The following is a 25188-nucleotide window of genomic DNA, read 5'->3' as shown; positions in this document are numbered from 1 at the left end:
TCACGCACATATGGTCACCTTATCTTTGATAAAGGAGGCAGGAATGTACAGTGGAGAAAGGACAGCCTCTTCAATAAGTGGTGCTGGGAAAACTGGACAGGTACATGTAAAAGTATGAGATTAGATCACTCCCTAACACCATACACAATAATAAGCTCAAAATGGATTAAAGAGCTAAATGTAAGGCCAGAAACTATCAAACTCTTAGAGGAAAACATAGGCAGAACACTCTATGACATAAATCACAGCAAGATCCTTTTTGACCCACCTCCTAGAGAAATGGAAATAAGAACAAAAATAAACAAATGGGACCTAATGAAACTTCGAAGCTTTTACACAGCAAAGGAAACCATAAACAAGACCAAAAGACAACCCTCAGAATGGGAGAAAATATTTGCAAATGAAGCAACTGACAAAGGATTAATCTCCAAAACTTACAAGCAGCTCATGCAGCTCAATAACAAAAAGCAAACAACCCAATCCAAAAATGGGCAGAAGACCTAAATACACATTTCTCCAAAGAAGATATACAGACTGCCAACAAACACATGAAAGAATGCTCAACATCATTAATCATTAGAGAAATGCAAATCAAAACTACAATGAGATATCATTTCATACCAGTCAGAATGGCCATCATCAAAAAATCTAGAAACAATAAATGCTGGAGAGGGTGTGGAGAAAAGGGAACACTCTTGCACTGCTGGTGGGAATGTGAATTGGTACAGCCACTATGGAGAACAGTATGGAGGTTCCTTAATAAACTACAAATAGAACTACCATATGACCCAGAAATCCCACCACTGGGCACATACCCTGAGAAAACCATAATTCAAAAAGAATCATGTACCAAAATGTTCATTGCAGCTCTATTTGCAATAGCCCGGAGATGGAAACAACCTAAGTTTCCATCATCGGATGAATGGATAAAGATGATGTGGCACATATATAGAATGGAATATTACTCAGCCATAAAAAGAAACGAAATTGAGCTATTTGTAATGAGGTGGATAGACCTAGAGTCTGTCATACAGAGTGAAGTAAGTCAGAAAGAGAAAGACAAATACCGTATGCTAACACATATATATGGAATTTAAGAAGAAAAAATGTTATGAAGAACCTAGGTGTAACACAGGAATAAAGACACAGGCCTACTAGAGAATGGACTTGAGGATATGGGGAGGGGGAAGGGTGAGCTGTGACCAAGCGAGAGAGAGGCATGGACATATATACACTACCAAACATAAGGTAGATAGCTAGTGGGAAGCAGCCACAAAGCACAGGGAGATCAACTCGGTTTTTGACCACCTAGAGTGTCGGGATCGGGAGGGTGGGAGGGAGACTCAAGAGGGAAGAGATATGGGAATATATGTATAACTGATTCACTTTGTTATAAAGCAGAAACTAACACACCAGTGTAAAGCAATTATATTCCCATGAAGATGTTAAAAAAAAAAAAAAAGACAGTCGTAGCAAGTAGGATAGCAAGACTAAAGAGTTAACACAATGTTTACACTAAAGTCTTGTGATGAATTCATTGGGAGGAAATAAGAAAAAAAATATTATCCATGTTATCACAACCCAGAAATAACTAGTGCACAATATGTTTATTGTGACTCTCCTTTCAAAATAAATAAACTCATTGACATGGAATTTTATCGTTTCATTTTTTTAATTTAACCTTTAATTAAAATGGGATTTATTCTGAATAGGATGTGCTATAGAAATACCATAATCATTGGGATAATACAGTATATTAAGTAAATATGCTGATTACAAAACACTGCAGTCCTTATTTAGTAAACTAAAAATATGTAAACCAAAATGTATAGTAAGCTAAAATAATAGTAATACACTAAAATACCAATAGATGGATATATAGATGGGGCTCACCGTGATACAGAAAGGAATCTTACTAACAGTTATCTCAGGATGATAGGATAGTGAAGAAATTTGTTTTGATCTTGTTTATTTTTCTTCATTTTCAAAATTTTCTATAATAAATATAGTTTTCCAATTAAAAAAAGAAAAATTTCAGAGTATTCCCATTGCTCTAAAATAAACTATGTATCTTTTCTCATGAGACCTACCTCTCCAGGCTTATTTCACACAACTCTGCCTTCCTGGCCTTCTAACCCCATCTGTGCTCCAGCATTAATGGACTATTTTTAACTTCCTGAACAAAGTATGCTGTTGCATGTCTCTGTGTCATTGCAGGCAATAGTTTCTCTACCCAAAATGTCCTTTTCTCCCTCTTTTACCTGGTGAAACCACCTGGTGAGCCACCTTTGAAGATTCTCCTCAAATATTTCTTCCTCTAAGAAACGTAACAAGACAGAACTCTGACAGTGTTTTTTTCATCTATCTTCTTTGACTCTATTGTTTATTAATGTTCCAGAATTTATAACAACTTATTTCTAATCACCTTATCCTAACTACACATGCCAATCAAATTGAGAACATAAGAAAAAGTCCTCTTTACCAAGTTCACTGAAGCAAGTTGTAAGTGGTATCTGTCACTAACCTTTATTTCCTTCTCCTGGACTCTTCACCTTGACATGCATATGGCTGGGCAACACATGGAGACTTTTATAAAACTGTGATTTGAATCTACTTGGTGTCTTTCAAAAGAATTAAGAAGCTAACACTTAAGATAAAAACTCTCTTTACAAATTGTCATGCACTATGGAAGTTCTGTTTCCTGACCAACTCTCATATCAGAAGCAAGATGTGATTCACAAAGGTCCATCTTCACCAAACATGTTATATCAAAAGTGGGATTTTACTTTGCATTGGCTTATTAACACTCAGGGCCTCTCATAAGAAGTATTTAGCTATTATTAGTTCACTTTTTAAAACTTGGTTACAAAGTCAATATTTAGGTACACATTCTAAGAAAACACTCTTCAGTTCAATTCTGACTCATTCAAGTTTAAGAGGTTGTTTTTCTTATCATAGTACTTGCCCTGCAGTAACAAAGAATGAGGCAGATAAAGACACAAAGAAAAGGAAAATAAAAACTTTCATCTTGCTCTACTTTCTCGTGACTCAAGGCCAGAGGAGCATAAACAAAATACGAAAGAGATGACCCATATATGCATATATACTTATATGGCAGCAGTTATTTTGATAATTTAGTTCCATGCTTTTCTCCACTATTGACTTGAACTGCTTGAGATAGGAACTGGGTCTTACTAATATCTGTATTAGTAATACCTAGAAAACTACTATAATGAGAGAAGTGCTTAATATTTTTAATAAATAAATGAATGGATGAATATTGGAATATCTAAGGCATAGCTCTATCTTTAAGAAGTTTATATATATGGGACCTAAAACAAATGTACTCTAAGGTAAAGTAAAACAACTATAAGGCCAAGAAAGAAATAGCTACAGGTAAAAGTCCAGATTTATCTCACAAATTACGTTTACTCTATATTAGTCTAGTATTAGAAGAGAGACATTTTCATCTAAACCAAATGTCTATTATCCTGTTATTAAGTGCCAATACAAGAACATACATGAGATATGAGATATAAGTGTGGACAAGTAGGGATGCCCAGGCAAAAAAAATGAGTGGAAGTGGAAAGCAGATTAAAAAATGAGAGAAATGAGTTACTGTTGAGGGTTTAGATTGGCACGGGCATTCTGAAAGTAACTGGCAGTACTTAGTACAGTTAAGTGGAGGAATGCCCTTTGAGGCAGGGATCACAGTTCTGAATGCATATCTCAGAGAAATTCTCCCATGACCTGTATGAGAGCAAGAGGGTAGATATTTATTTTGGCTTTTCTGGTAAGGGCAGGAAGCTCCAGGTAACTGGAAGGGTGGGTGAGCAAAACGAGGTGGACATACACTTGTGAAATTTTATTCACCAATTAGAAACAACTAGATGTGCATATTAAAAAAATACATAGCACTTAAAAGCACTTGAGTTTAAAAACAAGATAAAAATCAGAATAAGATTTTTAGCCCAATACCATATTTAAAAATTTAAAACATACATATAATTCTAGATATTTTATATGATTACATGAATGTTTAAAAACATATCAAACACAATAGAATGGGTTTCAATTGCATGACAGGAAGGAAAGTAGAGATTAGGAGTGAAGGGAAATAGAACAAAAGATGAGGTTTGCATACACTAATGAGAAGTATCATTAACTCAACTTCCTGTGTACTATACAAAATAATACTTTTATAAGCGATGGGCAGAAGCATAGGAAAATTTTAATAGATAATTTACAAACAAAATGTAATTTGAGGAGCCAAATTATGTTTAAAATTATTGCAAGTTTGAAACAAAATTTTTAAATATATACCTGTTTGTGTCAATTTTATAATTATCCCTATAATCCATGTTAGAGAGATTCACCAATCCCTGCTTTAAAGCGGATCTTTGTATTTCTTCAGTTTTAAATATTTTATTGCTTTGTGCAATGCCAACTATTGTTAGTCAGGCACCACTGATGTTGTGATAGTGAACTAGTTGCACAAATAATATTTCACATATTATCCAGAGATGGAAAGGAGTGAGTGCAAAATTCTGAGGAGGCATCATTTTAGAAGTTATGTCTTGACATTTCTAAAACAATTCTATGTTAAGAAGAGAAACTATCTGTTGGGGAGACCAGGACCGTGATAAAAATTTACCATATAAACTAAAGTACACCAACACAACCCATTTGGAGATGCCAACAATACAAAATTTATAATTACTCTGGGTTTTAATATTTCACTACTTTAAAAATTATAGTCAAAGTAATATAGAATTATAAAAGGAGAGATTTAACTGAAAATATGTAAAACCAATCCCTGAGCACCTATGTATCACTAATAATGTGATTTTGCATGATTTGAATGATAATACCAGGAGCCCATAGAGTGAAAGGAAAGATTATTAATTCAAAGAAGCTGTCTCAGCTTATCTATGCAGCTTAGTGACTTTGTGATTCTAGATATTTTATTTGATATTTGTGGATAATAATAGAGTTCTTATTATGATTAAGTGGGTTAATACATATAAAGAATTTAGAATCCCTCGTACAAAACATCATTGTAGTCATGATTCTGTGAGCTTTAGTTTCCTCCTTTTTAATATGAGGATAATATCTTGTGAACATTTTCCCTCAACTTTAATATAAAAAAAATAATATCTAACTCACAAGATTGCTAAGAGAATAAGAGGGTTGATTTATGGTGGTTTGGGATGACCTAACTTAGAAAGTTATAGTTGAGCAGATATCCAAAGGCAAAGAGTGAACCAGACCTACAGATATCTGGGGAATGATATTGGAGACAGAATGAGTAGTGAGTATGAGAGCCCTGAAGAGGGCACCTTCCTGGCATGTTATAGTGACAACAAGGAGACGAGCATTGCTAGAGCAGAGTGAGTGATGAAGAGGAAAAACGGTTGAAATCAGAGAAATGTTGGTGACCAGAAAACATAGAATTTTGTAGATCATTTTAAGGACTTTGAGAAAGATACCCACTGGAGGATTTTGAAGACGGTAGTGATGTGATTTACTTGGGTTTCCAAAGAAACATTCTGCCTTCTATTTTAAGAATAGACCAAAGGGGGGCAAGCACTGAATTAGGAAGGGATGTTAGGGGGTTCAGCAATCCGGTAAGAGATGATGATAGAAATGGAGAGAAGCAGAGAAAAAAATGCTTACTGTGCTGTGTGAAAAAAAAAAATCGAGAGTACAACTTGATTTAAAAACTCTGGAGTTGAGGGAATCAATGCAGGTTGTAGAAGTAAATATAAGAAGTGAAAGTGGTAAGGAAATCTGAGACCTGAGAATTGTTTTGTGTTTAGCAACATGAATCTCTTGGAGACATTGACAAGAAAAGTTTCAGTAGAGTGATGGGGGAAAAGGTAATGGAACTGAATTCAACAAAGAATGGGAAGAGGGGAATAGGAGAGAAATAGTATAGACAAATTTTTGAGGAGATTGTTGTAAAGAAGAGCAGAGGTGGGGGTAAAAGTAATGAAATCTAGGGTAAAGAAAAAGTGTTTAAAGTTGCCATAATATCTTTACATATTTGGCAAGAATGACTCAAGAGGGAAAATTTGATCATGGCAGAGAATTGAGTTTCTGAAGCCATATTCATAAGTAGGTAAGGAGAGTTGAAATCAAGTACAAAAGTAGAGAAATTAGCCTCGGAAAGGATTACAGATGGCTTAGGCAACCACAGGATTGGAAGAAGAGCATATAACAGGAATGTACATGGTACATGTGGTCGTAGCTTGAGAAAAGTCTTTTCTGATTGTAAATCAATGTTCCTAGAGGAATAGGAAGCAACATAATCACCTATGAGTGAGTTTAGTTATGGATGTTGTGGTGGAAATTGAAGGAGGAAAAGGTTTAAAATACTAATTAAAATTTGTAGGAGAATTAGTAGCAAAGGAAACATATATTTAGAAGTTATGAATTTAAAATGAGAGTAGTCAGTATGCTAGGCTGCTTTTTTTCCAGCCATATTCATTTGCAATGGTTTAGATGCAGGGATGACAGAGTTGAATTCAGCTAGACTGGAAGTTTTTCCAGGGGAGCAATGAAAACCAAAAAAGGACAATTGTGTTAGTGGAATTTGCAAGGAAGTGATCATAATGATGGCCCTAGGATCTAGAGAGATAAAAAAGTGAGGATATGAAGGTGAGGAATAGTGAAAACTTGGATAAATACATTAAAAGTCCCAATGAACTTGAAGAATAATACGAGTTGAGATATTACATGGAGTTGGCTAGAAAGATAGGAGATAAGACCAGAGACGAAGATGCTCAAGATTGAAATTGTTGATAATCATAAAAATACTAGTGTATGACCATGGGATTAAAAGTTAAAGTAGGATGGAAGACAAGACCATTTGGCAAGAGAAGGTCGGGTAACAGAATGTCTGGAATACTGAAAACGCCATCAACATAGATATTAAAATCGCCAAGAATTATGACATGCCTAATGTTGAATGTGACAGGAACTGAGCTCTTCAAAGAATAAAAGAAGTGACCGGAAGATATTAGTCATGTTAGATTAGACTATGTTATGAGAATAAATTTTGTTTTCAATTCACATTGTAACTCATCTAGGTTGGGGGGTAGAGGGTGGAGGAGGGGTTAAGCAGTCCCCACTCCACAATAGTCATTCAGGGAGTCAGACTGACAGAGGCTCTCCATGTTGAGGCTGCACCACACAGAGCACAGGCTCTCAGGTTGCATGAAAGGGAAGAAAGGAAGGTGGAGGAGCCCTTGCCAAATCTCTGTATCCTTTGACACAGTTCACTGGCCAGAACTAATCACACGGTCTTACCTAACTGAATGGAGGTAGGGAAAGTATGGGAACACATAGACATTTGGTGAGCAACAAATATCTCTGAGACACCTGGTATATTTAAGGTGACTGCTATAAAGACTGCTATAAAGGTGGTAGATGGTTTATTTCCCATACTGCTGCCAAATACATCTTTCTAAAATGAAAGACTCACTATATCCTTGGCCTACTAAGAATCTTTCAGTAAGTGTATTTCACTACATGTAAACTTTACCTCAATTTAAGGGGGATGGGGATCCCCCAGAAGCTCCTTCCTAAGTTTTCAGATAACTTTCAAACTCTTTATCTTGGCGAGAAGGATCTTTTGTTACTGCCTTGCCTACATCTCCAGTTCCTGCTATTTCTCTGCTCTGCTACATTGCACCTGGAATGACTTTGCCCTATTTACATTGAACTATTTTCTACCGTCTTAAAATTCAGTATAAATATAAGTTTATGGAGAAACTTCCCTTTCTTTCCTTTGCTCTCACAGGTCCTTCTGTTTGGAATTTTACAGAACTTCAAGCCTTCCCAGCACTGTCCTATATTATTATTGATTCACATCTCTCTCTGCTTCCCACAAACCCCCTCAAGGGCAGGACCATGTAGAGTTTGACTTTGTATACCTAGTGATTCAATGTTACTGGTACACAAAGCAGGCAATTAATAAACATTTGTTGAATGAATTAATGAATATTTATTTGCCTTTTTTATGGTTTTATGTACTCCTTTGCCTTTTCATGAAAAGCAGATTTTTCTTAATCCAACTGTTTTCCTTTTTAAAGGATCAGCATGGGTTGTTACATCAAATGTTATCTTTTATTCCTCAGCATGTCCAATTCTCTGAGCAACCATTTTTCTTTTCGTAGAGCTTAATCTATCTTTGAATAATTAGTATTTAGCCCATTAAAATCCTTCTCTTGGCAAATTACCATGATAATAATAAAACCACAAACAACGTCTTTTTTTCCTGTGCCTTAATAAAATACAATTAAAATTTAATAAAAGCTCTGTATTTCCATTTATCCAATTCTGCACATCCTGAGGGAGGCAACAGCAGTGTTACAACCAGACCAATTAAATAGCCAGTTGTATTTAAGCTCTTTAATTCACATCTGAGTATAATTCTGTACTTATCATTCTAGCATTGCTCATGGCATTTTTGAACTCACTTTTATTCAGTCCTGCCCATTTTTCAGTATGTTGCAGAGCAAAAAGTTCTTATTTTTGTTAATATTATAATGATATTTCTAGCATGTGTCCTTCATTGTCCATTTTCTTCCAACAGATTTATAAGCCTAAATATCATCACTTTAAAATGCACTTCCCCTCACCTCTTATAACACCACTGTTGTCACAGAGGAAAAAAAAATGAAGGAAAAACCAGAAGTAGAATGTATATTTTTCAAAGACTAGATTTCATTAAAAAAAAAAAAAAGCAATATTTTCCAAACATCTAAAATCTCTAAGAAGGATTTTTGCAGAAGTATGCAAATATTTGTCCTTTTATAAGATTTGAAAAACGTATTCTGAAACATGGGTGAAAAGTGAGTTAACGTATGCTACCCGCATTTTGGCATCTCCTTCAAAATAATTCAGGCCCACTCCCTTCATTTTACTGAGGACAATAATAGGCGACTTTGTCAGGTATTTCATGAAATAGGTCTTGTGCAATAGAAGTTATTTTTGTAAACATATGTATTTACATGCATCCAAATATTTGCTAGGTGTGTAAATCTGGACAGAGAGTAGTTTTGGAAACATTTCTGGAAAGCGAAATAAGAGTTTGAGAATATAAGAATATATTCTTCATCTCCACTAGCTGGTGGTTCCTGAGAAAGGGCTAAGTACCACACATACTTGTTTTGTAGTTTGTTTTGTGGTTTGTTTTGATTAATACTGAGTAGAACTTACCATTGCTTAATAAGATATTTAAAACTCCTACAGGAAAGATATGCTTCATATTTCAAGCCCAATAAATCACAGTTACAGCTTTCAGTTGAGACATTTATCTGGCAAACTTAACAGAGGCAGCAGAAATCTAACGGCAGACTTTTTTTTTTTTTTTTTAACTTTTTGTGGCCAGGAAAAACAAAACTGGAGTTTTCTAACTGTAATCTTCATAGAATTATAGTGAAAATCAGAGTAGAATTTTTTTTAATTGAGGGCCATAAATTTTTTTTGGGGGGAGGAGATTCTATATTCAAATATTCTTTTGTTTTCTAGTACTGTCAATCACTAATGTTCTTCCCTGATAAAAACTATAGCTCAGTGTTTAAAAATAATAATAATTATAGGGTATATAACATTATTTTTTATCTCTGATAATTCTATAAATTGTATTTCTTATAAGTACAGAAATGACTTACGAAATATTGTTGACAGATGAATACATGGGAGGAAAATGACGATGATTTACAAACTAATTTAAAATATTGCCATTTCTTTAATAGCGAAAAAAGTAATTAAAACTCTTTCACTTGCTTTCATTTTTAAATATGTTATTGAAAGTTTTAATGTTAATTTTACAGAAAGGAAAATATTGTGACATGAATTTTACTGCCTTTCCATCTAACTAGAATTATGTTAGAGCTGGTTTAACTATATCAACTAAATAATACCAGCTTGAGTTTCTCTTGGACATTTGTATCCAATTCTGAGTGCTTAGTTTCTGAATACATACTAAAATTTCACTTTGGTTGTGTTTACATGTATATCTGGCCTAATATTTTAACCACATTATCTGCATGCCCAAGTTAATGTGTCAGTTCACTCAAAATGGTTTAATTTATATTCTTTTAGACCCCTGACTCCTGTTTTGGAGTGAGTAGGAAAGATGATAAAATTTTCAGGATCATCTTGAATGAACACTTTGTGGCACTCTGAAATAATCTATATTTTTCTTAAAATTACCATTTAAAATGTCACTATATACCTTTTTGATATTTTTTAATACAATCATTTCAAAATGAGGCAGATTTCTTTGCTTGCGTTGTGAAGGAGTTAGGCAATTTAAAATTTTCCAACTGGCTAATTTTTACTGCAATCTGGTTGTTCTCAATCTTGGCTGGGAAGCTTTGAAAACAAATTATAACCCAGGCCTCACCCCTGTACCAAATGAATCAGAGTATCTGTGGGTGGGAACAAAGGAGAGGTACTAAACAAAGGAGGGAGTGGGGATTAATGCACCATGAGCTAGAGAACTACAGCTATATAACCTTTGTGATATTTTATTGGAGGTAGTAGTTCCATCCACATGTTTCTATGAATAGTTCTTGATAAATATTTTAGATTCCAGGAAGAGAACTAAGCCATCTCTAGTGCAGACCAATATGAACAAAACAATCATTTGAAAAATACAGTATCCACAACAAACTGGGTTATTTTGTTAAAAGGTTCCAAAGCAGGCATATAATGCCCAATTTTCCATTTGCAAACTTATTGCTCTAAATCTGCAGAGTTTAAGAAGTATCTGTAATTCTACTAAATGTCTTATCTATAGGAGGTTTACTATGTAGTTGGGGAGAAAAGACTGTATTGACTACTTCTGGTGCCCTGCCTGATATCCTCCACGGCCTCTTACTAGTTCTGCACTACTTTGCTGGTGATGCCTTGCACCTGGGAAACCTTCTGAGCATGGTCCATGAACTACCTGGTTGTGCCTAAAATTTCATACCAGTACCATTTCCCCACCTTCCCCTCCACAGCCCATAGCCATTGACTAACTGGTGCAATATATAGAAGTCCAGCTCTATAACAATTAGGTGGACAATCTTGGTAGAGTAATTTATACTCCAGACCTCTCCATGGGATCAGGCTGAGGCTTGACTTCACCTGATCATACCCTGGCTTACCTTCTTCCCTTTCCTGCTCTGCCTGCCTCAAGTCCTAATCATTTGCAGATGAATCTGTCTCAGGCTTGTCTTCCAGGAAACCCAAACTAAATATGAGACTATCTCACATATAGAAATATGGAAGAAGCACACAATAGCAACAGTATTGATAATGACAGCTAACACAAAGTAACTACTCTGTACCAGGCACCATGCAAAAGAACTCTAATCAATCATCAATTACTTTACTTAGTCCTTGCAGTACCTGTTACTATCATGATCACTTCTCCCTCTCCCCAATTTATAGATCCAGAATCAGAACTTTTGAATGGATATGCAATTTTCCCAAGGCTCTCAGCTAGCCAAGGAACCCAAGCCTACAGTTTTAACCTCTCCTTCATAAATTCAGTGTTTAAATGAGCTATAAATGATATAGATCCATCACCTTAGAGATCAATAGAAACTGGCTATGAAAGGCAGTGGTTGGGATCAGACAGACCTACACTATTACCATGAACCAGACGCTTATTAGTTGTACTGATTAGCAAAACTACTTAGGTCCAAAATTGCAATTACCCATACATTGACTGATTGTTTTCAAGGATTCCATGAAGCTCATATTTAAAGCTGTTATCATAGGAGTTACTGAAAACAAAATAATTCCAAAATCTCATCCATTTCTTGGAGTCACAGAGTAACCTAAAATCTCAGTTTTATGACCAAAACAGTTAGATGAACAATATGTTTCTTGCAAAACTAAAGTTACTAAGGCTGAGATTTGGTTTATTCACCAATAATGTGAAGGAAATGATACACGTCTATACATTTATATGAATATTATATATATATATATATATCTCCCAAATTGGTTATATCTAGGATTACATGAATTAATGCGTACTATACTTAACACAGGTCCTGTGGCATAGCCAGCACTAAATGATGTTATTTCCTTCCCTTTTAAAAATGGTTTCATCCATACTGATATAAAGAAATGATCACAAAAATATTTAAAAATGGAAGAATAGATAAATCTCTTATACAGAAGAATTCCAAATAAGTTGTACAGATATTTCTCCCTTCAGGAGGGGAGCATCACTCTCTACCTGCTAAATATTGGTACCGGTTAAGTCTTGCTTTCAAAGACAATAGTACAGAAAGAGAGGGAAAGTGGCTTTACAGTGGAGGAACCTGGCAAACACCACTTCCAGGCAGGTGATTATGATTAACATCAATGATAAGATTTGCTGATAGTTTGTACCCTTGACATGATGTGGTAAGATTGGCAGTTTACACCTATGGCTTTTCCCCCTAAATCATGAGAGAAACATCAGATAAATCCAAAACACCTGAACAGTACTCCTAAAACCTGCCAAGGTTGCACAGGCTCCGGACATGCAGGCTCAGCAGCCATGGCTCACAGGCTCAGCCACTCCGTGGCATGTGGGATCTTCCCAGACCGGGGCACGAACCCATGTCCCCTGCATCGGCAGGCGGACTCTCAACCACTGCGCCACCAGGGAAGCCCCTGCCAAGGTTTTTAAAAATCAAGGAAAGTCTGAGAAAAAAATCACAATCCAGAAGAGCCTAAGGAGACACGACAACTAAATGTAATGTGGTTTCCTAGATGGGATCCTGAACAGAATAAGGAAATTTAAGGTAAACACTGAGGGAATCTAAATAAAATATAGCCTTTAGACAATAATAACGTATCAGCGTCAGCTTATTGGTTGTAGCAAATGAACCATACTAATTAATATAAGGGGTTAACAATAGGAAAAATTGTCTGTGAGGCATATAGAAACTCTCCTTACTCTCTTTGCAACTTTTTTTTTTGTAAATCTAAGACTATTCTAAAACAAAAGGTTTATGGCAAAGATCTTAAAATATAGATAGAATTTTCTAAGAGGTAGTCACTGGCAATTATGTAATGTAAAAGTCACCTAATATCATGCGTTCAGTATAATATTATTTAGTGTTAAAAAGGAAGGAGATTTTGACAGATGCTGTAATATGGATAAAATCTGAAGATATTATGCTAAGTGATATAAGCCAGTCATTCCTAGAGTAGTCAAATTCACAGAGACAGAAAGTGGAATAGTGGTTGCCAGGTGAGGGGAAGGGAGAATGAGGAATTACTGTTTAAGGGGTACAGCATTTCAGTTTGGGAAAGTGAAGACTTTCTGGAGATGTATAATGGTGAGAGTGTCACAGCAATGTGAATGTACTAAATGTCACAGAAGCATACACTTAAAATGGTTAAAATGCTAAATTTTATGTTATGTGTATTTTACCATGGTAAAAATAGGTGCCTGATGTCAAAATAAATTCATACAAATAAATTCGTATGTAGGACTATAAGTTCCTTGAAAGGAGGTATCATAAATTTTAATTTATTTTATTATTTAATACCTCTTAGTGCCTACAATGGCACCTGAAATGTATTAGGCATTTCAGGATGGAAACAGCAGGAGGTGATAATAAATGTTTAATTAAACGATAGGGAAAAGGTGTGATTTCATAAAGAAACAGAACTTAACGTTACTATCACTATTATTTCATTTGATTATCGTAACTTTTAATCAATGTAATGGACATGGGTGGATTCACACCTTGGGAGAGTAGAATATTAATAGGTGTATGTATTTCCCTTTTAAAATTATATTGGCAAGCATTAGAGGGACTTTTTAAAAAGTCGAACTTGAAAATTCTTAAAAGAGAAAATGTACTTTCTGTGCATCTGGGGACTTAAAATTTACAAATATTTAACTTAAGTGTTGCCTTAAGCCAGGGCAATTCAAGCAAGTGCTTTTTCCCATGATAGAGAAATCTGAAATTCTTACATGCTCTTGTTACTATGTATTTTGTGGAAACATGAACTATAAGTTTTAAAAATCAACAAGTCATATTCAGGGACTTTTTTTTTTTTTTTTTAATATCTGGCCTCTAAGTTTAAGTGCTTATTTTCTATTTGGACTACAATATCCCTGGAAGATGCCTCCACTATCCACTGCATCTGTACTGTCATTCAACTATAATTTACAGTAGACACTACGTGGAGCTCTCTGCATATTTTTCCAGAGGGCCTTCCCTTGCAAAACCAAAGTCACTGGGATATCATCATCCATAGCTTTCCTCATTTTGTGTGAAGTTGTAAAGTCAACTTTTACAGACAGTATTCCCAAATGTCAGATATTTAAAGCACCTTTAGAATTGTTAGCATAGTGACAAGTTGGCCTATATCTTGAGGGTAGCATTTTACTGACCAGTACTGAGAATGAATAGATAATATTGACAGTACCTAGAATTAATAAACTCCTCAAATGTTTCATGTTTGATTTTTAAATCTATTTAAAAATATCTAAGGTAATAATTTAACTGATAAAATGGATTGATAAAGTATCATGTGCCAGGCATTATGCTAAATTCATTAAAAGCATTAACTGATTTAATCTCAAAATAACCATACGAATGAAGATTACTATACCAGTTAAATTGATGGGGAAACTGAGAGTTAAGTAATTAAAGTTAAAAATCTCGATCATGATTCATGCAGCCAGTAAGTCAAGAAGCTTGATTCCCTCCTAAGTATCATCTCCAGTAACTGCATGCTTAACTATTTCTAAGGAAGATGCTAAGGAGGAAATATGAGTCTCTCAAGGTTCTTTTTATACTTAGGTTTACAGTCAACAGTTAGTTATCTGACATTTGTATGCCATAGACATCTCCAGTATTGTACTTTACTTCTGAATTGAAATTAGAGACAGAGATTTGTGTTATGCTAAAATATCAGAAAACTTAATATTAAGACCTAGTAACACCTGTTTCAACATTTTTTAACCATGCCCTACCCCAAGATATCTCATGTTTTCTCCAGTGGAAAAGCTATATCCACAAAAATAATGCAAAGGAAAAATAAAGGAGTTGAGAGATTTGCCAAACTGCTCTTTGATGGAAGGATTTGCATCTGCGTAGGTTTGCCCTGAAGATGCTGTAAAGTCACATGATCATTCTCTTCTCCCATTTTCTCCTTTCTCTTTCTTTTTTAAAACTCTTGTTGATGAGTGATTTCCTTTTTCTCTTTTCTTTCTGGGTGTTTTTTTTCTATACCTTTACTCCCTTATGTACTTTTTTTTTCTTTCTTCCTCATTACCTTTCCCTAGGTTAGTAGTTCTGTTGACTCTTCCCCTCCCCTAGCGGGAAAGGAAACCCACAGAGCTTAGAGTTGGAGCAGTATGACTCAGAAGGAACAATTTAAAAATACACCTTGATATTCTGTTCCTCTTTCCACGTACCATTACTTGACTCTTCTGTGTAACCTATTTCTTCTAAATATTCTTTAAGATCTAAAGTTTAAATGAGTACAAAATTCCATTTTAGTTCCTTCTCATCTCATGTCCTCTTACTTTTTCCAGTGAAAAATATTGGATATATAGCAATAACACCTATATTTGTCATTGAATCAGAATTTGTATTATTTTCTTGGTTTTTAATAGTTACTGTGCCTTTCTGTTTCTATTTATTAGCCAATGACTAATATTTAGCCATTAGACAGGACCATTTTAACTCAATAAAATACATCTTAGGTGGTTATTTCTATGTAACTCTGTTTTAGCCTGTAGTTTGTCTTTGTCATGTAAAATATTTTTCTAATTTTTTTCATTCTGATATTTTTCATTTCACAAATGATGGTTGTTACTTTTGAAATTGTATAAAAAGACAAAATAGCAAACTGAGTAACCTACAAGTATAGAATATTAAAGAGGCTATGACTGAATATTAAGGGAATAATTACATTTCAGATAAATTTTGGAAACATTTTAAAAAGCATTAGGACATCCTTATTCACATCTACTCAGCAAGATAAACATACATTTATACCTACATACTATATGAAAACACACATACTTACCCAGTGATATAGCATCCAGATAGTCCTTCAATGAAGGGCTTGATACCCCGGCTCCTGGTGGTATGTCAACAGACAGTCTTCACAACAGCCTTCAGGGACCACCTCAGATGCAGAACACTGCTGCCTAAGGTCACCTTTCTCTAAAGTCACGTTCCTGCTCCTGAGTGGCCCATATGACACCGAGACTGGTAGATGTAGGAGAATAAATGTCTGGTCGTCTTGACCTAACTCAGGGCAGCTCTGAAAGGCATTCAAGCTTCAAAACAACCTGAGGGGTGAGCTGAGATGTGTTAGGTCTGCACTGCAGCTTGACTTTTTCATCAGCCCAATCCTGCTTCCCGTTCCATTTTCCTACAGGTGTAGATGTGGTGGATCTGCACTGAGGCTTGGCTTCCTCCTCTGACCAATCCTGCTTCCTTCCCCTCCTCTCCACAGGTGTTGATCTGAGGGTGCTCCATCATAAACAGCCTGCATACTCCACACCCACTCAGAGTCTGTTTTCTGGGAAACTGATAAACAATTTCCTAATCCTTTATTCTTTTATATTTAAAATAAGTTAAGTACATGATTTTTTTAAATGTTACTCATACTTTAAAAAATTAAGTCCCCCTTAGTTACAATCAATTCTGTGGCCTTCATTATCATCCAAGGTAATTAAAGTGAAGATATATTATATACCCTATAAAAATCAATTATCAAATATGCTTAAATGCACACACACATAAAAAAATTTTACCTATGAGGGTAATAATTCCATGAAAATAAACTCTGGAAATCAATAAAATGGGAAAAAAACCCTACAGTGAATTAAATGTTGCAATCAAAATGAATGCTGTTTTTGCCAACAGAAATTGGAACTACAAGTTATCTCCCCTCTTTCAAGGAGGAAAATGGAGGAGTAAAGATGAAATGTGATCTGAACAAAAGAAAAGCAAGTGAAACCTGATGGCAAGAACTCTTTGACCTACAGTCTGTGACCTTCAGATCCAAATGGGTAGTATACCTTGACACTCTCAGCACGCCTGAAGCAGGCAGCAGCTATTCCTAAATAAGTGCACTTTGCTACAACACAGAAGATAATATACATTTCTCTTCAGAAGACATTTTCAGAATGAAGTAATTAAAATTGCTTATGTCAGTTAGTGGATCTAGGAATGAAGACAAAGAGAAAATAAAAGCAAGACAAGAGGGGATAAGGTGGGGAGAAGATCTCTCCTCAAAACAAAAAACTAAAACAGTATTTTCTCTGCCATTCAAATGCTTTTCCCAGTTATTATGTGAACAAAGGATGGCATTTCTATAGTAAAATCCATGGACCCTTTTGTATCATCCATCTTACTTCTAAGTTCATTTGGGGCACCTAGGTATTTCTAGAGCCCCTTGGAATTACAAAATAACAACTGCAACCAAAACAGCTCTTGGAAGAAACATTAAGATATGGTATAACCCTTCAAACATGTTTGCATTTGAAGTCCATGTTTGCCACTGATCCATTCTCATTTCTAATGCTATAGTGGGAATCATGTCAAAATATGTTTTTAGTTCCTGGGGTGTGCATCTAAATAGCAACCCCCCAAAAAAATTGGGCTGACTACCTCTGAGGGATTCTGATTCAAATGATTTTAGGTGTGGCCTAGGATAATTATAAACTAGAAATGCAACACTAGAAACTCCAATCTGAAAATACAGACTGGATCATGGATTTTGACAGATGATGACAAATTAGAAATAATTTATTGATTCATCTTATTATTTAGTAGCAAAACTGATATCAGACTAACAATACTGACTAAAGCCATTTTATAATTTTACAGTATTTTCCTTTCTTCCTTCCTTCCTTTCTTTTCTTCCTCCCTCCCTCTCTCCCACTCTCCCTCCCTCTTTCCCTCCCTTTCTCTTTCTTTCTTTCTTTCTTTCTTTCTTTCTTTCTTTCTTTCTTTCTTTCTCTTCTTTCTTTCTTTTTTTCTTTCTTTCTTTCTCTCTTTCTTTCTCTCTTTCTTTCTCTCTTTCTTTCCTTTCCTTTGTGAGTAACACCAAAGGAAAGACTCACAAAGACCCATAAAATTGCCAAAGGACAATTTACGGCATCAGTAGTAGCGGCCCTTAAGGCTATCATCTAAGGTACCATGAAGGTTCCTAACTTCTTTCTATGAATTTCAATTTTTAAATTACTGAGTCAAAAGCAATAAGCATTTGAACCATTTTTGTAACAATCCCATATTCGTTTTCTTTTTTATTGAAGTATTGTTGATTTACAATATTATATTAGTTTCAGGTATACAACACAGTGATCTGATATTTTTATGGATTACACTCCATTTAAAGTTATTTTTACAGGCTTTTTCTATAACAAGTTTTCTCTGTTACTCATTCTTTGTGCCTCTTCCTTGATCTGCTTTTTACAATGAGTAGCTATTTAAATAGCTCAGGTGAAAAACATTGGGAAGTGGGTGCTTCTGAAGTACTGATTGTATTAGAGGGGAGAATTACAAGGGTTAGTATTCGAATTTTTTTTTTAAATTAAGAGACAGATATATAGAGAAAAAAAGTCCACTCTTGTCCTTCTAACTGGATTTCAATTAGCCACTGTCTTCTTGTTCCATGTTATACTATTAATTTAGAAAAGAAGATTGACTGTACTGTTTATGCTCTGTAAGTATTTGAGTAGGGAAAAAAATGAGGAAGAGAAAGATAGAATCAAGAAAGTCTAATATCAGCTGTGGTAACAAATCTTAGTGGATTGAACAAGACAGGTTTATTAATTTATTTGGGGGAGTGGTTAATACCAAATGTCTATCATAAACCATGGAAGGACTCTTCCCATATCATTTTCATTCAGGGACCCAGCCTGTACTGTGTGGAAGAGGGATAAGGTAAATTGCACCCCAGCTCTTAAATGTTTCTGCTCACATTGCACTGGCTAAAGGAATTCATGTAGTCCTGCCTAATTTCAGGGGGCAAGCTTCCTATATGTGCAGAAGAAGGAGAAGCTAAGATCCTTAGTAAAAAACTTAATGTCTACCACAGTTTGATTATTGTTAAATAGAATATGATATTGTGTGCACACACACACAGTTAAATAGATTGATTTTGGTTGGAGATGATCTAAACAACTAAATCCAGTGTCCTGCACATGGGAATTGCACTTGCTCTAGGACTATTTTCTAACAGGAAATTTTAAAATTTGGGGAGCTTGAAGATGATGGAAGAATAAGACATGGAGATCACCTTCCTCCGCACAAATACATCAGAAATACATCTACATGCGGAACAACTCCTACAGAACACCTACTGAATGCTGGAAGAAGACCTCAGACTTCCCAAAAGGCAAGAAACTCCCCACATACCTGGATAGGGCAAAAGAAAAAAGTAAAAAACAGAAACAAAAGAATAGGGATGGGACATACACCTCTGGGAGGGAGCTGTGAAAGAGGAAAAGTTTCCACACATTAGGAAGCCCCTTCACTGGCGGAGGCGGGCTGTGTGTGTGTGTGTGACAGGGGTGATGGGGGGGAAGCTTTGGAGCCACAGAGGAGAGCACAGCAACAGGGGTGCAGAGGGCAAAGTGGAGAGATTCCCACACAGAGGATCGGTGCTGACTAGCATTCACCAGCCTGAGAGGCTTGTCTGCTCACCTGCGGGGTGGGCAGGGCTGGGAGCTGAGACTCAGGCTTGGAGGTCAGATCCCAGGGAGAGGACTGGGGTTGGCTGTGTGAACACAGCCTGAAGGGGGCTAGTACGCCACAGCTAGCCAGGAGGGAGTCCGAGAAAAAGTCTGGAACTGCCTAAAAGGCAAGAGACCATTGTTTTGGGGTGCACGAGGAGAGGGGATTAAGAGCACTGCCTAAACGAGCTCCAGAGACAGGCTCGAGCCGCGGCTATCAGCGCAGACACCAGAGACAGGCATGAGACGCTAAGGCTGCTGCTGCAGCCACCAAGAAGCCTGTGTGCAAGCACAGGTCACTATCCACACCTCCCCTCCCGAGAGCCTGTGCAGCTGCCATTGCCAGGGTCCCATGATCCAGGGACAACTTCCCTGGGAGAACACATGGCACGCCTCAGGCTGGTGCAACGTCAATGGTGCAGGCTTCCCGCGCATTCCATACCCCTTCCTCCACAAGGCCTGAGTGAGGCAGAGACCCCTAATAAGCAACTCCTTTAACCCCGTCCGGTCTGGGCAGGAACAGAGGCCCTCAGGGGACCTACAGGCAGAGGCAGGACCAAATCCAAGCTGAACACTAGGAACTGTGTAAACAAAGAAGAGAAAGGGAAATTTTTCCCAGCAGCCTCAGGAACAGAGGATTAAATCTCCACAATCAACTTGATGTACCCTGCATCTGTGGAATACCTGAATAGACAACGAACGACCCCAAAACTGAGGCAGTGGACTTTGGGAGAAATGATATGTATATTTTTTTTTCCTTTTTCTCTTTTTGGGAGTGTGTATGTGTATGCTTCTTTGTATGATTTTGTCTGTATAGCTTTGCTTTTACCATTTGTCCTAAGGTTCTGTCTGTCCTTTTTCTTTTGTTTGTTTTTGTTTTTCTTTTTTTTTTCTTGTAGTATAGTTTTTAGCACCAGTTATCATTGGTGGATTTGTTTTTTGTTTGGCTGCTCTCTTCTTTCTTTCTTTTTTTCTTTTTTTTATTACTTTTTAATTTTTTAGTTTAATAACTACTTTTTATTTTAATAACTTTCTTTTCTTTCTTTCTTTTCTTTCTTTCTTTCTTTCTTTCTTTCTTTCTTTTCTTTCTTTCTTTTTCTCTTTCTCTCTTTATTTTTTCTCCTTTTTCTTCTGAGCCATGTGGCTGACAGAGTCTTGGTGCTCCAACCGGGTATCAGGCCTGTATCTCTAAGGTGGGAGACATGAGTTCAGGACATTAGTCCACCAGAGACCTACTGGCTCCATGAAATATCAAACAGTGAAAGCTCTCCCCAGAGATCTCAATTTCAACGCTAAGACCCAGCTGCAATCAATGACCAGCAAGCTACAGTGCTGACACCCTATGCCAAACAACTAGCAGGACAGGAACACAACCCCACTCATTAGCAGAGAGGCTGCCTACAATCATAATAAGGTCACAGACACCCCAAAACACACCACCGGACACGGTCCTGCACACCAGAAAGACAAGATCCAGCCTCATCCACCAGAACACAGGAACTAGTCCCCTTCACCAGGAAGCCTACACAAACCACTGAACCAACCTTAGCCACTGGGAGCAGTCACCAAAACAACTGGAACTACGAACCTTCAGCCTGCGAAAACGAGACCCCCAAAAATAGTAAGTTAAGCAAATAAGAAGACAGAGAAACACACAGCAGGTGAAAGAGTAAGGTAAAAACCCACCAGGCCAAACAAATGAAGAGGAAATAGGCAGTCTAACTGAAAAAGAATTCAGAGTAATCATAGTAAAGATGATCCAAATCTTGGAAATAGAATGGAGAAAATACAAGAAATGTTTAACAAGGACCTAGAATAACTAAAGAGCAAACAATGATGAACCACACAATAAATGAAGTTAAAAATTCTCTAGAAGGAATCAATAGCAGAAGAACAGAGGCAGAAGAACAGATAAGTGACCAGGAAATAAAATAGTGGAAATAACTACTGCAGAGCAGAATAAAGGAAAAAGAAGGAAAAGAATTGAGGACAGTCTCAGAGACCTCTGGGACAACATTAAATGCACCAACATTTGAATTATAGGGGTCCCAGAAAAACAAGAGAAAAAGAAAGGGAGTGAGAAAATATTTGAAGAGATTATAGTTGAAAACTTCCCTAATATGGGAAAGGAAATCGTTAATCAAGTCCAGAAAGCACAGAGAGTCCCATACAGGATAAATCTAAGGAGAAACATGCGAAGAAACATATTAATGAAACTCTCAAAAGTTAAATGCAAAGAAAAAATATTAAAAGCAGCAAGGGAAAGCAACAAACAAAATACAAGGGAATTCCCATAAGGTTAACAGCTGATCTTTCAGCAGAAACCCTGCAAGCCAGAAGGGAGTGGCAGGACATATTTAAAATGATGAAGGGGAAAAAACTACAATCAAGATTACTCTACCCAGCAAGGATCTCATACAGATTCGACAGAGTAATTAAAACTTTTACAGACAAGCAAAAGCTAAGAGAATTCAGCACTAACAAACCAGCTTTACAACAAATGCTAAAGGAACTTTTCTAGGTAAGAAACACAAGAGAAGGAAAAGACCTACAATAACAAACACAAAACAATTAAGAAAATGGTAATAGGAACATACATATTGGTAATTACTTTAAATGTAAATGGATTAAATGCTCCCACCAAAAGACACAGACTGGCTGAATGAATACAAAAACAAGACCCATATATATGCTGTCTACAAGAGACCCACTTCAGACCTAGGGACACATACAGACTGAAAGTGAGGGGATGGAAAAAGATATCCCATGCACATGGAAATTAAAAGAAAGCTGGAGTAGCAACTCATATCAGACAAAATAGACTTTAAAATAAAGACTATTACAAGAGACAAAGAAGGACACTACATAATGATCAAGGGATCAATCCAAGAAGAAGATATAACAACTGTAAATATTTATTCACCTAACATAGGAGCACCTCAGTACATAAGGCAAGAAGGAGGGGAGGGGAAGATGGCGGAAGAGTAAGATGCAGAGATCACCTTCCTCCCCACAGATACACCAGAAATACATCTACATGTGGAACAACTCCTACAGAACACCTACTGAACACTGGCAGAAGACCTCAGACCTCCCAAAAGACAAGAAACTCCCCCACGTACCTGGGTAGGGCAAAAGAAAAAAAGAAAAAATCAGAGACAAAAGAATAGGGATGGGACCTGCACCAGTGGGAGGGAGCTGGGAAGGAGGAAAGGTTGCCACACACTAGGAAGCCCCTTCATGGGTGGAGACTGCGGGAGGCAGAGGGGTGAGCTTCGGAGCCGTGGAGGAGAGCACAGCAACAGGGGTGCGGAGGGCAAAGTGGGGAGATTCCCGCACAGAGGATCGGTGCCGACCAGCACTCACCAGCCCTAGAGGCTTGTCTGCTCACCCGCCAGGGCAGGCTGGGCTGCGAGCTGAGGCTCGGGCTTTGGTCGGAGTGCAGGGAGAGGACTGGAGTTGGCTGTGTGAACACAGCCTGAAGGGGTTAGTGCACCACGGCTAGCCGGGAGGGAGTCCGGGAAAAGGTCTGGAGCTGCCGAAGAGGCAAGAGACTTTTTCTTCCCTCTTTGTTTCCTGGTGCACAAGGAAAGGGGATTAAGAGCGCTGCTTAAAGGAACTCCAGAGACGGGCGCGAGCCGCGGCTAACAGCGCGGACCCCAGAGACCGCAGGAGACGCTAAGGCTGCTGTTGCCACCACCAAGGGGCCTGTGTGCAAGCACAGGTCACTATCCACACCCCTCTTCCGGGGAGCCTGTGCAGCCCGCCACTGCCAGGTTCCCAGGATCCAGGGACAACTTCCCCGGGAGAACGCACGGCGGGCCTCAGGCTGGTGCAACCTCACGCCAGCCTCTGCTGCCGCAGGCTCGCCCCGCACCCGTGCCCCTCCCTCCACCGGCCTGAGTGAGCCAGAGCCCCCGAATCAGCTGCTCCTTTAACCCCGTCCTGTCTTAGCAAAAAACAGACGCCCTCCAGCGTCCTACACGCAGAGGTGGGGCCAAATCCAAAGCTGAGCCCCTGGGAGCTGTGAGAACAAAGAAGAGAAAGGGAAATCTCTCCCAGCAGCCTCAGAAGCAGCGGATTAAAGCTCCACAATCAACTTTATGTACCCTGCATCTGTGGAATACATGAATAGACAACGAATCATCCCAAATTGAGGAGGTGGACTTTGAGAGCAACATTTATGATTTTTTCCCCTTTTCCTCTTTTGGTGAGTGTGTATGTGTATGATTCTGTGTGAGATTTTGTCTGTATAGCTTTGCTTCCACCATTTGTCCTAGGGTTCTATCCGTCCTTTTTTTTTTTTTTCTTCTTAATATTTTTTAATTTAATAACTTTATTATATTTTACTTTGTTTTATTTTACTTTATCTTTTTCCTTCCTTCCCTCCTTCCTTCCTTCCTTCCTCCCACCATCCCTCCCTCCTCCCTCCTTTCTTTCTTTCTTTCCTTTTCTTCTTTCTTTCTTTTTTTCTTTCTTTCTTCCTTCCTTCCCGTCTTTCTTTCTTTCTTTCTTTCTTTCTTTCTTTCTTTCTTTCTTTCTTTCTTTCTTTCTTTCTTTCTTTCTTTCTTTCTTTCTTTCTTCCTTCCTACTTCTACTAATGGTTTCTCTCTAATTTTTCTCCCTTTTATTCTGAGCCATGTGAATGAAAGGCTCTTGGTGCTGCAGGCAGGAGTCAGTGCTGTGCCTCTGAGGTGGGAGAGCCAACTTCAGAACACTGGTCAACAAGAGACCTCCGAGCTCCACATAATATCAAATGACGAAAATCTTCCAAAGCTCTCCATCTCAACACCAGCACCCAGCTTCACTCAACGACCAGCAAGCTACAGTGCTGGACACCCTATGCCAAACAACTAGCAAAACAGGAACACAGCACCACCCATTACAAGAGAGGCTGCCTAAAATCATAATAAGTCCACAGACACCCCAAAACACACCACCAGATGTGGACCTGCCCACCAGAGAGACAAGATCCAGCCTTATCCACCAGGGCTCAGGCACTAGTCCCATCCACCAGGAAGCCTACACAACTCACTGAACCAACCTTAGCCACTAGGGACAGACATCAAAGACAACGGGTACTATGAACCTGCAGACTGCAAAAAGGAGACGCCAAACAGAGTAAGATAAGCAAAATGAGAAGACAGAAAAACACATAGCAGATGAAGGAGCAAGATAAAAACACACCAGTCCTAACAAATGAAGAGGAAATAGGCAGTCTAACTGAAAAAGAATTCAGAATAATGATAGTAAAAATGATCCAAAATCTTGGAAATAGAATAGACAAAATGCAAGAAACATTTAACAAGGACCTAGAAGAACTAAAGATGAAACAAACAATGATGAACAACACAATGAATGAAATAAAAAAGACTCTAGATGGGATCAATAGCAGAATAACTGAGGCAGAAGAATGGATAAGTGACCTGGAAGATAAAATAATGGAAATAACTACTGCAGAGCAGAAT

The 25188-nt window shown here is 37.5% G+C and overlaps 1 long non-coding RNA gene across 1 annotated transcript in view; it reads right to left on the bottom strand.

Moving 5' to 3' along the window:
• Positions 1 to 20782: 20782 nt before the first annotated feature.
• The window catches only part of LOC141278491 (uncharacterized), a 102898-nt gene continuing 98492 nt past the window's right edge, over positions 20783 to 25188 (bottom strand). The window contains exon 3 of the long non-coding RNA XR_012331249.1: positions 20783 to 20908. This is a non-coding gene — a long non-coding RNA (uncharacterized lncRNA). The remainder of the gene's footprint in view (positions 20909 to 25188) is intronic.

Source organism: Tursiops truncatus, chromosome 4, assembly GCF_011762595.2.
Source record: "Tursiops truncatus isolate mTurTru1 chromosome 4, mTurTru1.mat.Y, whole genome shotgun sequence".
Lineage (NCBI taxonomy): Eukaryota > Metazoa > Chordata > Mammalia > Artiodactyla > Delphinidae > Tursiops > Tursiops truncatus.
The sequence above is the reverse complement of the archived record's forward strand: the minus strand, read 5'-3'. Positions and strand labels throughout refer to the sequence as shown.